Raw genomic sequence first — 15,264 nt, 5'->3', positions numbered from 1 at the left:
CTGTTTTGTCGGTGGTCACGGTTCCGTCTACCTTGCACACGCGTGGAGCAGCTGTTTCATTAGTGCCTGGGCACACTCTCCTTGTTTGCCTCCCTCAGGCCCTAAGTTTGTAGAGCTTGGGGCTGAGAACCCCCAGCAAATTTGCTTACCTTCTGGTAGCCACGCCCCCGTATCTGGTGCTAGAGACCTCAGTTGTCAGCACTGGTGGGGGCTGTAGCTGGGAGACCCGCGCCGCGCGGCTCCCGCCGGCTCCTGCGTCAGCGCCGCCTCAGCTCCCGCCGTGCCGCTGCCGCGGTTCCCGCCAGCTCCGTCCGGCTCCCTCGCCGCTCCTGCTAATTTAGAGTCCGCTGGGAAGGAATCTCTTTGGCCGATCTTTGGTGACTTCCCCTCTCTGCTATGGCGGGCCCCTGGCTCTAATTCTCGGCAGGTCTCCTTTCAACGGAATTTTGCTAGAAGATCCTCAGTAGGTAGAATGTAGCTGTTTTAATTGGTGTTTCTGATCCCGTTAATGTGGAGATATTGAAAGTGCAGCTTCCTCGCCAGCCTGGAATGCAGGAATGCCAGCAGCTTATCCAGCAGGTGAAATTTCCCACTTAGCCTCAATCAGGTGGTCTCCAAATACAAAAGGCTTTGGCTCTACACCATTTCCTGGCTTTCAGTATGCTTACTTCTCCCTGATAGTTTTTTTTTTCCAGCTCCTGTGTAGTGCAGAAACCTGGGGCTCCGGATCTAGGATTGGAAGCATAGAAATCCTCAAAGAATGGCGGACTCCAGAAACCCTTTTTTTTTTTTTTTAAGACAAAGAAGGCAGCTTCAAGCTAGTCTTGGCATGATTATAGTGAACTAAGAGGAAGAGATCTAAAAAAAAAAAAAAAAAAAAAAAAACCTGGAACCTAGTTCTGTGGCCTAACTCTTAATAACTGTCATGTGGTAGGTAAAATAATAGTTTCTGAAAGATGCCCATGTCCTAATCTCTGAAAACGTCACCACTTCCTAACTGGTAGATGGTGTGATCAGGAGAAGGTAAGTAAGTAAGGTGTTTATCTCCATTTGTTCATACTTAAGTTAAGAAATTTCCAGGTGGGCTGAGTTAAATATTCTGGTATTTAGTCTTTCCGCCACTGTAAACATCTTGATAGATATTTTTTTTCATAACTTGGCCTTATTCAAAGATTTAAGTGACTATTGCCCAGAAATAATTTATTCCTGGGCTCCTCACTCTCTTCAGATCCAATCCACCTTTCCAGGAACACGCTCTTGCCAGGCTACACTCCTCACTGTCCTTTGGTCATGCCCTTGTTCTTTCTACTTCTGCACCTTTGCTCTTTCTCACCCTCTTACCATTTCTCAAGGGTTAGCAGTAATCTCTACTTTCAAATAGAATGGACATTATTTATTTCTCTTAACTAGAGCATTCTCTAGGGCATTTTCCAGACACAGTTTTCCTCTTCAATGTGACTAATTTGGCCTAGATTATATTGCATTCTAGATCTAGAAACCAGAATCCAGATTCATGCCAAATCCCATGGAAGGCTTTAATAAACACCAGTATCCAGGGTCCCTTCCAGGTCTACTGAATCAAATCTCCAGAAGCAGAAAATTTTGGTCATTTAAAAACGCTAGGGAATCCTGAGAAACTAGTCAATGGACCTGTGACTCACATTCACCATACCATACTTCAGTACCTTTAAATATCTGCTTCCTTCAGTCAGTTAACCTCTGAGTTTCCTTTCTTCTCTCCTTCTCCTCTATGAAAGTCAGGCACCACATCCTGGCAGTTTTCCCAGATGTTCCTGTATATTCCCAGCCCACTTGTCCTTTTCCTCTAATGGACCTTTTTATCATTTTATCTCAAGGATAAAGACTTCCTACTTTTTTTTCCCTTTAGGCATTCCTCCACCCCTTCCAAATTATAACCTTTATATTTGCATTTTTAACAGGTGTTGACAGCTTATTAATTGGAGGAATTATAGTAGGTATTATTATTTAATCTCTCAAAGCATTGTCTTTCATGCCTCTACCAAAACAAACAAATACATACATACATCCATACTTAGGGTACCAACAGTACAGAATAAAGTTTTAAAATTCTGACATAAGATTGTCTAAATATTGTCTTAGTCTATCCTTCAATTTAGTTGGTTCATTGCCAGAATATAAAAATACCATCAACTTGATGTTTTTTCATATGTTTAACAGAGGGGGAGAGAAGCCAATAGAAAGGTCAGAGATTTATGTGTCCAGGAGTTCACTACTCTCACCTTGGACATTTTGTTTAACATTTTTAGTCTTTATTTATTTATTAGTAAAAATATAATAAATTCCTGTCTGACAACTATACAGGCTCATAAGGATCAAGTGAGTTCACGTGTATGAAAGTGTCACAAAAATTACATATACCAAATGTTATTGCAATAGACTAGATGTAGAATTAGAAATAATGTTTTGAAATAACTGATGATAGCAAAATATACTGAAAACATCAGTGCAGGGTGTTAGAAAGTTCAAGGTACTTATTTTTTAATTTTATTTGTTAATGAGTGTAGTTGGTTATGATGAGTTCTAAGTTTCCTTCCAGTCCTAAAATTGAAGATGCCTAGATACAGTCACCCAATACTTTCACTAAATGGCAAAGGGTAGCCAGGATTTCTATCAAATGCTTAGTTGTTTATGCTACTAAATTTTGAACTTAGTTTCTGGAAATGACTTTATTAACTTTCTTACAGACTCTTTCAGAGTACCTATGGGCATCTATGAGATCTCTGGCAATAGTTCCTAACAGACCAAATATATGTTCATCACATCTCTTATAAAAATTCTCTGGGACCTATAAACGTTAAGCTAAAATGTCAGGGTTTGCATACAAGATATATGTTGCATTCTGTCTAATTATCTTCTCACAGTTAAATTTAATCATATAGCGCTTGAAATTTGAGGGGTTTTATTTGTTTGTTTGGTTTTATTGTTGTTGTTTCATACCAGGGATTGAACCCAGGAACGATTAACCATTGAGCCACATCCCTAGCCAGCACTTTTTGTTTTTTTATTTTTAGACAGGATTTCGACAACTTGATGAGATTGGGTCTGAACTTGTGATCCTCCTGCTTCAGCCTCTCAAAGCAGCTGGGAAACTTGAGCTTTTCATGAATGAATTTGTGTCTGCTCTGCTCTGCTCTCATTTGACTGGAAGGATGGCATTATCTAGAGGTATAATATTACAGAGGCTTTTAAAGAAATTTTTTGGGAAGGTGGTACTACATAAGGCCTTTGACTGATAAAAACACAGTTATAATCAATGGCAAAAAAGCAAACATTTTAACTGTTGCAGTTAGCGTATTATTCTCTTCCTGCTAAGAAAGTTACTGTTCTGCCTTGCTTCCTGAACTGGAATTTTCTAAACTCTCATCCTCAATAAAATAAACTTTATTTGGAAATAATTTTTCCTAAAACACTAAGTATAAACATATCAGGACTCCAGAAGCGATGTCCCAAACAGGAATAGTATTTGGAATCAAAGGAAACCTGTGGATAAGATACTGGAAACTTGTGTGAAAGTTTGGCTGGGCTTGCCAGAGAAATTTCACAATCTCAGCAAATCTTAAAAGAAGTGCTGGTACTTCAAGTCTTAGAGATTCTGTATGCAACCTATAAAAAGGAAACTTTCTGATGGTATTACATGGAAAATAACAAAGCAACAGGATAATAATCATAATGGCTGCACTAAAAGGGTACTTGCTACATTCCAGGCACTGAATACTTGAGTTAAATACTTGAGTTATTTTTTGGTTCAATATTGACCACAATCATTAAAGAAGAATGATTTTTTTGGACAGGTGCGGTGACGCACGCCTTTAATCCTAGTGGCTCAGGAGGCCGAGGCAGGAAGATCATGAGTTCAAAGCTAGCCTCAGCAAAAGCAAGGTGCTAAGCAACTCAGTGAGATCCTGTCTCTAAATAAAAATACAAAATAGGGCTAGGTATGTGGCTCAGGGGTCGAGTACCTCTAAACTCAATCCCTGATATCCCCTGCAAAAAGATGATATTATCCGTAATAAATAAATGAAATCTAGAAAATGAAAGTAACTTGTTCAAGAAAATGAGGAAATGAGGTTAATGGAGATTGTATAACTTGACCAAAGTAACACAGTTATTAAGAGTTAGGCCACAGAACTAGGTTCCAGGTTTGTTTTGTTTTGTTTTGTTTTTTCTAGATCTCTTCCTCTTAGTTCACTATAATCATGCAAAGACTAGCTTGAAGCTGCCTTCTTTGTCTTTAAAAAAAAAAAGATCCTTCTATTTTTGTGATCATGAAATCAATAGCCAAGGAGTTTGTGGGGTAGCAGTGTGGTGGGGAGAAAGCAGTATTTGAGACTAATTACTTACTACATTTGAAATCACAATTCCAAGACTATTAGGGTTTATTTTAAACCTTCGACCATGGTGTCCCATTGTATCCAGCTAAGAACTCTAGCAACCTACCTCTCAGCATGTGTAGATCTGTCCATGGTTCTGAAAGGAATAAACTGACAGGCAGGTCCAACCAACACCATGAATGTTATTCTTTTTTTTTTTTTTTTTCAATATTTTTTTCAATGTCAATGGACCTTTATTTTATTTTTTACTTATATGTGTGCTAAGAATCGAACCCAGTGTCTCACACATGCTAGACAAGTGCTCTGCCACTGATCTACAACCCCAGCCTCTTTTTTTTTTTAATATTTATTTTTTAGTTTTAAATGGATACAATATCTTTATTTTATTTTTTATGTGGTGCTGAGGATCGAACCCAATGCCTCACACATGCCAGGCGAGCATGCTACCACTTGAGCCACATTCCAAGCCCGTAAATGTCATTCTTATTGTGGAAAACTGCCCATTGCAGAAAGTTCTATCTTCATTATTTACAAAGTTAAGGTCTCTGAAGTATGAGGACAACATACAAAGACCTACAGGATACTCTCTTTTTTCTTCTCTATATCAAAATGTACAAAACAAAACCAAAACAGACCACATATGAAAGAGAAGTTTATATCAAAAATTTTAATCAGAATATAAAGAAAAGAATTCAGCATTGGTGTGGGGAAAAGAGGAAAAAGTATTTATATTTCAACTAACTTTATTTATCCCCTCCCAACTTTATACTGTTATTTTTAACCTTGTCAACATAATTTCTCCGAAAGTTAACCTTAATTTCAATTTACCAATACATTTGCCTTTAGTTTTGTTCATATTTTCTTTTATCTCATACTTTCCACCAGGAATCTCCCCTTTTTTCCTGAGGTACATTTTTTTTCTTGGTACCAGGGATTGAACTCAGAGGTACTCAACCACTGAGCCACATCCCCAGCCCTATTTTGTATTTTACTTCAACTCACTGAGTTGCTTAGGGCTTCTAAGTTGCTGAGGCTGGCTTTGAACTCACAATCCTCCTGCCTCTGCCTCCCAAGCCACTGGGATTACAGGCATGAGCTACTGCACCTGGCCTGAGGTACATTCTTCAGAATTTCTTTTAGTAAAGGTCTGTTTACATCAAATTGTCCTTATCTGGAAAAATCAATCAAAATTTGATTTCAATTATTAGATTTTAATTTCTAAATAGATTTGTCTTTTCAAATATTTCTAGACATTATGTAGTTTCTTATTCACTGAGAATTATCTAAAGTTTACTTTTAATCATAAGATTAGCTATATTATATCCTATTCTTATTATTTTAATTTCTGAATTACTTAATTTAACTGTCATTTTTATTTGCTTCTTCTCTCACAGCACTTTTTCTCTAATTAACTTAATTTGTTGTTACTTTTGTTGTTGTTTTTAACTAAGTCTCTTTTCACTGCCAAAATCTTGAGACACTAACATACCCATTCCAGTTTCCCACACTGGTCTAGATTTCCAAACAAGCCTCCCTATTCCTCCATTCTCATCTACCTCCCCTGTTTTGCAGCAAAGTTTGGACCACCCAGCAGTGCCTTTGCCCTTTCGTACTGCCCTCAGGGATCTCTTCTTCTACTCTGGACTGTTCAGAGGGCGCCTGCAGAACAGCCTAAATGGGAGCCTGCCCCTTCCGCCCAATCAGCTCCAGCACTCCTGAGGCAATCCCTTACCAGGGATGCTCTTCCAGGCTCTTGGGCTACAAATGGTTCTTTAGAGAATTATTCTCCCATTCCTGATTAATGTGGCTTGTGGGATCACCAAAAGTGGAATTGCAGGCTGGGGATATGGGATCCTGTGCTGGGGTTTTTCAAGAAGTAGGGAGGTGCAGCTTTATGAAGTGAAGAGAGACTAATATGAACCAGAAGACTAGCTTTAGTGCTATCATGGTCACCCTTGGGACCAATTAATTGATCATATATATTTAGTAGGGGAAAGCAAAATAATATTTTTTTCTTTTTAAAAACTCTTTTCAAAGACACTAATATAAACTTAGGCTTTCTTCTCTGGGACCAGAGATAACCTCATCCTAGAATCTTCATCTGTGTAAGTAAAAATATCTCTTGGGCTCAGCTTTCCCTAGAAGCAGCCAGAACTCACTGAAGATAGAACTGAGATCTTTGACTGATAGGGAATAAAACTGATGGCACCTTCTTGTCTCCAACTATGGAAAGATGTTTTTATACCTTCAAAGTCCATAACTTAGTCACCTGTGGAGGCAAGGTTCCAGCTCCTTCCTGGGTCCTAACCTGAAGTTCCAAATTTCCCATTTCTCTTCACTGATCTCACTGTTCTTCCTCCTCCACATGCCTTTTTGGACCACTCTCTAAAAGACACACTGGTCAGGTAAACTCTGGCTATGTCCCACTTAAGAGAGACGGGGAAGGGGTAGAGGAAGGCTGGAAGGGTAGCACCTGATGCACAAACACAGATTTAGGGAGTCTAACTTGACTGGGAGCTGACCATTGCCATTCCAGGGCCTGCTGAGGGCTGGCCACTCCTCTTTGGTCCACTGTTGTGGGCTGGAGTTTTCCTTGTTACGTATCATGTCCCTTCCCAGTTGAACACAAGGAGAATGAGAGAACTAGACAGAAGCAATAAAATCCTCTCTTTTCAGGTTCCCTGTTTGGAAAAGTTGGGAGACCAGATGTAGAAACAGGGAGACCTGGGCTTGATGTAAGGCTGGTTTGAGTCTACCTGCCTATCCTCTCTCCTTCACAGTGATCAATCTCCCAAGAAAGCCCCAAGCATGCCCTCAAGGCAGAGAGAGGTTCCTCAACCTGGTCCCCTAAACGCTGGATTGGGGACCCAAGCTTGAGGGTGGGAGCAGAAGAGGTCACAGGCAGCAGAGCCCCATCTTCTGGTCACATTCACAATGTGGTCAGGGTCTTTCCTGTTGGTCCAGATGGGTTTCTGTGGGCAGATGGCATTAGCAGCTTGGTTTCACAGAAGAACCCAAGTGCTGGTACTCAAATAGCATTCAGTGAGTTTCAAGACTCCCAGAGAGGCCAGCCTAACTTTTGAGTCAGAAATGGAAGCTCAGCCCAGTTTGCTCACACTGCAAACTTTCCTTCACCAGGGGAAGATGAAGACCCTTGGGTCCCTGAGTCCAGGGCCACAGCTTGCAAGCCAGGGACACTTGAATTCCCGGCTCTGCTAAAGCCTCTCCATTTGTTCATCCTCTGCTAGCTGAGGGAAGTAAGTCCACAGCTTGGTTTAACTGTTTTGCTTTGGTGAAATAGTTTGGTTCTTTTGAGGATGGTTGTTGCTTGCAGTTTCTTGTTCTCAGGTTTGTGGCTAGATGATATCTATTTCTATTGCCAATTGAGATAGCAGCTTATTTCCTCCCGAAGTAGGGTCACATTTGCTATTTGTGATTCCGTTGCTCAGCAAACGATATTGTCTCACAGGAGTTTTCTAGAGTGCTAGGCCAAAAGGTTTTGTCCTATAAGAGAGCAGGGCCCAAGATAGACCTGAGCTTAGTAGGCAGATTTGGGGGTCTTAAAGTGGAAAGCCAGGCTTCCTACTGAGTGGGAAAGGAGATTTCTGATTAAAACAGGGTGGGACCTTGCCCTTAGTATTCAGGAATCTGGAGCATGATGGAGACCCTAAGCTGGGCACTGGGGATGGGAGTGGAAAACCTTTATTCAGATAATAAAGCCCTGTCAGGCTATGCTGGAGTTTTTCATCTATAAGCCCAGATGACTAACTGAGCTTCAGTGTAGATATGTCTGTCTCTTGTCCTAAAGACTAGAGTCTCATTACAGGAAAGGAAACTGTGAGCCTCAACTGTGGATGTGACTTTGGATGTGACTCACAGTTGAGGATGTGACTCACAGTTGAGGCTCACAGTTTCCTTTACGGAAGAATCCAGGTAGTCCATGCTTATTCAATGTTTCAAGTCTCTCCTAAGTGACCAGCTTGGATTCAGATGAGCCAGAACTGGAAACTCAATGCTCAGAAGAAGGGTTACTCACGCTGCAAACTTTCCTCTGCCAGAAGAGAAAGAAGAGCCTTAGGTCCCCAAGCCCAGGGCCATCACTCACCAGTCAGTGACACCTGAGGTCCAAGGTCTATTAAAGCCTCACCAGTTGTTCATCTTCTGCTAGTTGAGTCTGCAGGTCACTTGCAGTTTCTTGATTGGCATTTTTAATATATTTTCCTTTGTTTTTGAGTTGATGCTTAGATGACACTAGCTTTGTCAGTTTTATCATCCTCAGATTAATTTTTAGCCTCTCCAGTTTTTTGTTTGTTTGTTTGTTTTTACTGTTCAGCATTCACAGTTAATTATATCATCCCCAGTTTTGTCAATTTTTAGCGATCATTCTTCTTTGTAATCATTTTTCCATTTTTTTGCTTTCACACTCCAATTCATCTGCTGAACTATTCATATCAATAATTCTATGTTGTTCTTGTATATAATTTTATATACATGTGTCCCTCTTTCATAAATACTACCTATTTTATTACATCTTTTTTTTTTTTTTTTTGTGTGTGTGTGTGTGTGTGTGTGTGTGGTGCTGGGGATTGAACCCAGGGCCTTGTGCATGCAAGGCAAGCACTCTACCAACTGAGCTATATCCTCAGCCCTACATCTTTTACATATTATTGATAATAGTGATAGGACACCTGTTGGGTCTCCTTCTTATCTGTTTTCATGGCATCATGAAATTTTCTCTCATAATTCAGTAGTGATTTTACATTTATCTTGGTAATTTTTGTTAAATGTCCATCTTGCTCTTAACAATGTAAGCTCCATATCACAAAGGTCTTCCTTTACTTCTTCTTGCAGCTTTGGTGTCTAGATGATCACTTGATGTGTCAGAGACCTTGAAACTTGTTAGATGATGGATGTTAGTAAAATGTGGACAGTGAAGTCACACTGCTCCTTGATGTCCTCCTGAGCTCTGAGTCCTGTTACCTCCTCTCATAGCACATTTCAGAACAGATCACTTGTATGGGGTACAGAGTCACACCCACCAACTGATGGGCAGGGAATCAATGGAAAATGAGTCAACAGGGCCCCTGAGAGAAAATCCCCTGGTTCCAGCTAACTTCACCAGTCTTCTTAACCTCTCTGAGTCTTCTTTTCTCTGTCTATACAAAGGATCACATACTGGGTCCTCATGGACATAATAAGTGTTCACTACTGGGACATAATAAGTGTCTGGGACACTTATTGACTGGGAAATAATAAGTATTCACTACTCATAACTACTATCAAATTGATTATACATATCATTTAGGTTATTTTCATTCATTTGCTTTTTTTTAAGTTTTTTAAAAAATATTTATTTTTTAGTTGGACACAATATGTTTATTTATTTATTTTTATGTGGTGCTGAGGATGGAACCCAAGACCTCGCACATGCTAGGCAAGCGCTCTACTGCTGAGCCACAACCCCAGCCCCTCATTTGCTTTTATAAATCAAAATTCAAAGGCTATCCTTGTTACATATTTTTTAAAGTGTGTGTGATGTCGTCTTAGGATAAATTCCTTTTTTTTTTTTTTTTAAGAGAGAGTGAGAGAGGAGAGAGAGAGAGAGAGAATTTTTTAATATTTTTTTTTTTTTAGTTATCGGCGGACACAACATCTTTGTTTGTACGTGGTGCTGAGAATCGAACCCGGGCCGCACACATGCCAGGCGAGCTCACTACCACTTGAGCCACATCCCCAGCCCCTAGGATAAATTCCTAACAGAAAAATTTAAAAAAAAAATACTTTTAGTGGTAGAAGGACACAATACCTTTATTATTTATTTATTTATTTTTATGTATTGCTGAGGATAGAACCCAGTGCCTCACATGTGCCAGGCAAGCACTCTGCCACCAAGCTACAGCCCCAGCCTGTTAGTACAAAGAGACCAAGCTGGGTGCAAATTTCACAGATCATTTCAGCCTTTATTCAGGAATGGAGCTATACCTATAGGAATGGATCCACTTTCCTGGTGGAAAATGAGTCGTTGAACAAAGGAAGGGTCTGGGTTTGTGTAGGTTATACTGAGAGGTGACTTAATTAATGAGTGTGTCAACTTGGAATTTGGAATTTGGGGTCTGTTTTACTGGGCAAATGGGAGGGAGTCTAGGGTCAGCAGTCTCTGGGGTTTATCTTACTGGATCTGATGGAGGGCCTGGGATCAGTGGTTGGTATCTGGAAAGGATATGTTTATAGAAGGATTAATGCTTTGGCCCCTTCCCCAGACTGTCTTTCTGGGTTTGATGGACACCTCTTCCTTGGGATTTGTTTTATCACAGAAAAAGAATGTATTGGAAAGGATCAATGCTCTCAACGTATGCCTTTCCTTCTCACTCCCCTTTTCCCAGGACTCACTATTTTGGGGGTTTGTCATTTTCCATATCTAATACAGCCCCTAAGAGAAATTTTTGCTGGGCACAAAGCATGACTATATAGTTCCAGCTACTGGGAGGGCTGAGGTGGGAGGATCACTTGAGCCCAGGGGTTCAAGACCAGATTGGGCAACACAGCAAGACCCCATAGGGAGGTAGGAGGAAGGGAGAGAGAGACTGAGAGGGAAAGAGAGAAATTCTTGTGTCAAAATGTAAGCATAATTATATTACTGATACATTTTTAAAATATACTCTTTAGAAATTTAAGCTACTTCTCCCTATGGAACTGGAAATGCAACTCCTGGGATATTTGGAGTTAAGGAGCTAGAGGAGAAGGCAGCTGGGGAGGTCCCTCATCTCTGTCTCTTCCACTCTCCTGTGGCCTCCTGTCTCTGAAATAACTTTTCTTTTTTCTTCCTGGTGCTAGGGATTGAACCAAGGGCCTTGTGAATGTGAGGCAAGCACTCTATCAACTGAGCTATATCCCCAGCCTGGACTATGGAATTTAAATCATGTCACAACTGTGAAGATCTGGCACAAGACACAGTGATTTAAAAAAAAAAAAAAAAAAACTTTTTTTTTTTTTTAAAGTGACAGTGCCATGGTTTGGACAGTACCTTCAATGATTTAATAGCCTGTGTGTCCAAGTAAATGATCACTTTATTTGCTGTGGAGTGAAGTCCTAGGGTACTTTCAGTTTCTCTCTGACATATCTAAATTTTAACATCAATTCCTTTAAGGAAAAATCTGTATTTAAAAAAAAAAAAAAAAAAACAAACTTTTCTCTGCAGTAGATCTTGCAGAGGAATTTGTACTATTACACTTGAAAATTGTTATTTATAACCTTTTTTTGGCAGCTCAGTAGGAAAGCTTGTTTTAAACATGGTAGTGCTAGAAATTTTACAAGACTTTTACCGAGCACTTAAATAAGTATAAATGTGCATAGAGACAACTAGTAAGCCTGTCCTGGGGAAATAGTCAGATCTTGAATTGTGTTTTGGCTTAGGAAGTAACAAGTGACCAGAATCTGCAGTGGCAACAGGCTTTTTTAAAAGACACTTACTTATAAAAGATACTGTATCAACTGCAGCTAGCTATCTGTAGTTATCTAAGACTGAGTAAACTTTTTTTTCTTTTTTAATATTTTTTTTTTTTTTTTTTTTTTTAGTTTTTAGGTGGACACAATATCTTTATTGGTGCTGAGGTTCTAACCCAGGGCCTCATGCATGCTAGGCAAGCACTCTACCCCTGAGCCACAATCCCAGCACCCTGAGTAAACTTCTTATTTTTAGAAAGTGGAAGTCTGGTTTGTAACTTTCCTTGTACTTAATTGGGTAAAAGTCTTTTTCACAAACTACCATCTATTTGTGAACTTTGTTAATCATCCTTTTTTTTTTCAATTTTTTTTTTAGTTGTAGATATACATAATACCTTTATTTTACTTATTTATTTTTATGCAGTATTGAGGATCGAACCCAGTGCCTCACGCCAAACAGGCGTGTGGGGCGTCACTCTGAATGATCCACACCTGCCAGTCCTGAAGCAGGAGGCTCTGACCAATCATTACATTTTGTATTGACCTGGGCATTGTCCCAGCCTGGGAAGTAGAAGGCCTGTCTTCAGGTGTAGGTGTGTCACCCTTGGGGTTGAGCTATACTCACCTATTCTTTTGTAATACTAGACCTTTGCCCTGTTTGGGATACAATGTTCCAGGGTGTGTCCCCTTATGTTGTTCTGCCTTTGGGTGTGGCCTTCCTAGTTGTCAGTCAACCTGCTGACAGCTGAGGTCCCAAGGTAGACTCAACCCCCCTGAAACCTGATCCTCTGCCTCATTTGAATGACTTCTCAATAAAAGTGTTCAGCACATGCTCTCTCTTTCCGCAGACCCTTAAGGTCAGAGGAGCCATCACAGGACCCAAAGATGTTGTGCCCACCGAAAATTAAAAAATAAATATTAAAAAAATTCAAAAAAAAATTAAAAATAAAATAAATTTCTTATTTTATAGTTCAAGAAATATGGGGTTGTGAGGCACTGGGTTCAATCCTCAACACCACATAAAAATAAATAAATAAAATAAGGGTATTGTGTCCATCTACAAATAAAAAATTATATAAATATATACATATATATAATATAAAGAAATATGTCTTATAGGGCATTTGATAAATATCATATTCAATGAATAGTTTATCTTGGGATAAAGACTTATTTGACTCCTTACATTGATCAGGAAAAAACAAATAATGCAGAGTAACAGACTAGGATTAATACCAGCAATGGATTGTTACGTTCCACGACTAAACATTCAGGGTCACTCCAGGTGAACTGGGCTGCATTAAAATAATCACACAGAGACAGAGTAATACCTTTTTCTTTGTGTCCTGTGACAGCTTCTCCCACCTTAGGGGTCCCTGGAAAGAGAGAGAGAGGAGCACGTGCTGAACCCTTTTATTGGGAAGAAGCCATTCAAACGAGGCAAGTGGTAGGGTTATAAAGGAATAGGTGAGTGTAGCTCAACCCCAGTGGGTATGCCTATTCCTGAAGCCATGACTCATTATCCAAGCAGGAAAAAGATAGACCACTCCAGACTACAATGATCTTTCAGATCCCAGTGGTGCAGCAGGACTTAAAAGGTGCGTGCATTTGGAATGGCTTTCCACAATGGATTTTTTTTTTTTTTTTTTTTTTGGTGCTGGTGATTTAATCCAGGCCTCACATATACTAGTCAAATACTCTACTACTGCCCAGCCCAAAGATAAACATTTTTTAACACTTAGAACTTTGAGGTGATAAATCATGTTTTTATTAATATCTGTATGCTTTAGTTATTAAAATACATATCAATTAAATTTTATTAGACATGCTATATTTTAAGGATATATTTTAAGACTCACATAGACATAATCAAGATTTCCATATGAAGAAAATTTTAATATACTTCAATTTTAGAGTCTCACGGTATTAGGGGAGACTGAAAACTAAAAGCACTCTACATATGCACTGTCAAATATGATAGCTACTAGTTATGTGTCACTTTTGAGGTAGGTATTGGGGATTGAATGCAGGGGCACTCAACCACTGAGCCACATTCCTAGCTCTATTTTGTATTTTATTTAGATACAGGGTCTCACTGAATTTCTTAGTACCTCGCTATTACTGAGGCTGGCTTTGAACTCAAAATCCTCCTATCTCAGCCTCCTGAGCCACTGAAATTACAGGCATGTGCCACCTCACCTGGCTAGCCATGTCATTTTTAAAATTAATTAAATAAAATTTAAAATTCAAGGGGCTGGGTATGTAGTTCAGTAGTACAGTACATGCTTGGCATGTACAAGGCCTTGGCTTCTATCCTCAGTATCACTAAAAATTCAACTGCTCAGTAACATTAATCACATTTCAAGTGCTCAATAGCCACATGTCTAGTGGCTATCATAATAGACAGTACAGATATAGAACAATTCCTTCATCACACATAATGTTACTGGACAGCATTGCTCTTGCTGCTTTGTGGGTTTCTGGTCAAGTGCACTATAAGGAAGGAATCAATATTTTTTCTCCTGTATCAATTTCCCATTGAGATATGAATATATATTAAAGCGCTATGTAACAAAACCCAAAGAGTCATAATGAACCTGTCTGACGCCTTCAAATACAAAATGTATCCAATTCCAAACAGGAAACACCTATCTATCCACCCAGTTCTCTGACTGAGGAAACTGGCATCAAATTTTCGGGGAGTAAGTTCTCTTCTAGAAAGATCCAGAAGCAGAGTTCCACCCTAAGTTTTGGAAAGCAGTCCAGCTCAGAGAGAAGGATTCTGGAAATTGAAGAGGAAGCAAGAGGCAAGGGGCAATTAGAAGATTCTCTCTGGTTTACTCAGAAGAGTCATTCTCTGTTAAGAAACCCCCACCCCTGAAATCACTGAGATCCTTTCACAGGATCCACACTGAGGACAAACTAAACTCAGCATTACCAAGACAATAGTTACCTTTTCCCCAGTTTGACATTTGTAAGGTAATTCTACCTGCACTTTCGCAAGAAACAAAATTGTGGCACCAAACTGCAATCAGTTAATTTGTTCTTCACCACTATTTCTTATAGGAAGAAAAAGGAGAAAGAAAAGATGGGGAGGAAGAGGAGGAAGAGGAAGAAGAAGAGGAGGAGGAAGAGGAAGAGGAAGAAGAAGTTTCAAATAGCTTGTTGAAACTATAAAAATTAACTGTATTATATAATCATTCTTGATTTCCAAATATTTAAACTACTGGATGCAATAAAGTGGGATCTATGCATTAAATACTTATGCTATAAACCAAAATTCTATGCTTGTCTCAGGAAAATAATTTGCATGAACTGAAGTAGTCTCTTTCTTATGAAATGTCATTTTTACTTAAAAGAATGAGTGGTACACACAGACTGTGTAGTTCAGTGGTAGAATGTTTGCCTAGCATTTTAAATGAGGCCCTGGCCTAGCATCAGAAAAACA

The sequence above is a fragment of the Callospermophilus lateralis genome, chromosome 6, assembly GCF_048772815.1.
Source record: "Callospermophilus lateralis isolate mCalLat2 chromosome 6, mCalLat2.hap1, whole genome shotgun sequence".
In the NCBI taxonomy this organism is placed as follows: Eukaryota; Metazoa; Chordata; class Mammalia; order Rodentia; family Sciuridae; genus Callospermophilus; species Callospermophilus lateralis.
Note: the sequence above shows the minus strand (reverse complement) of the source record.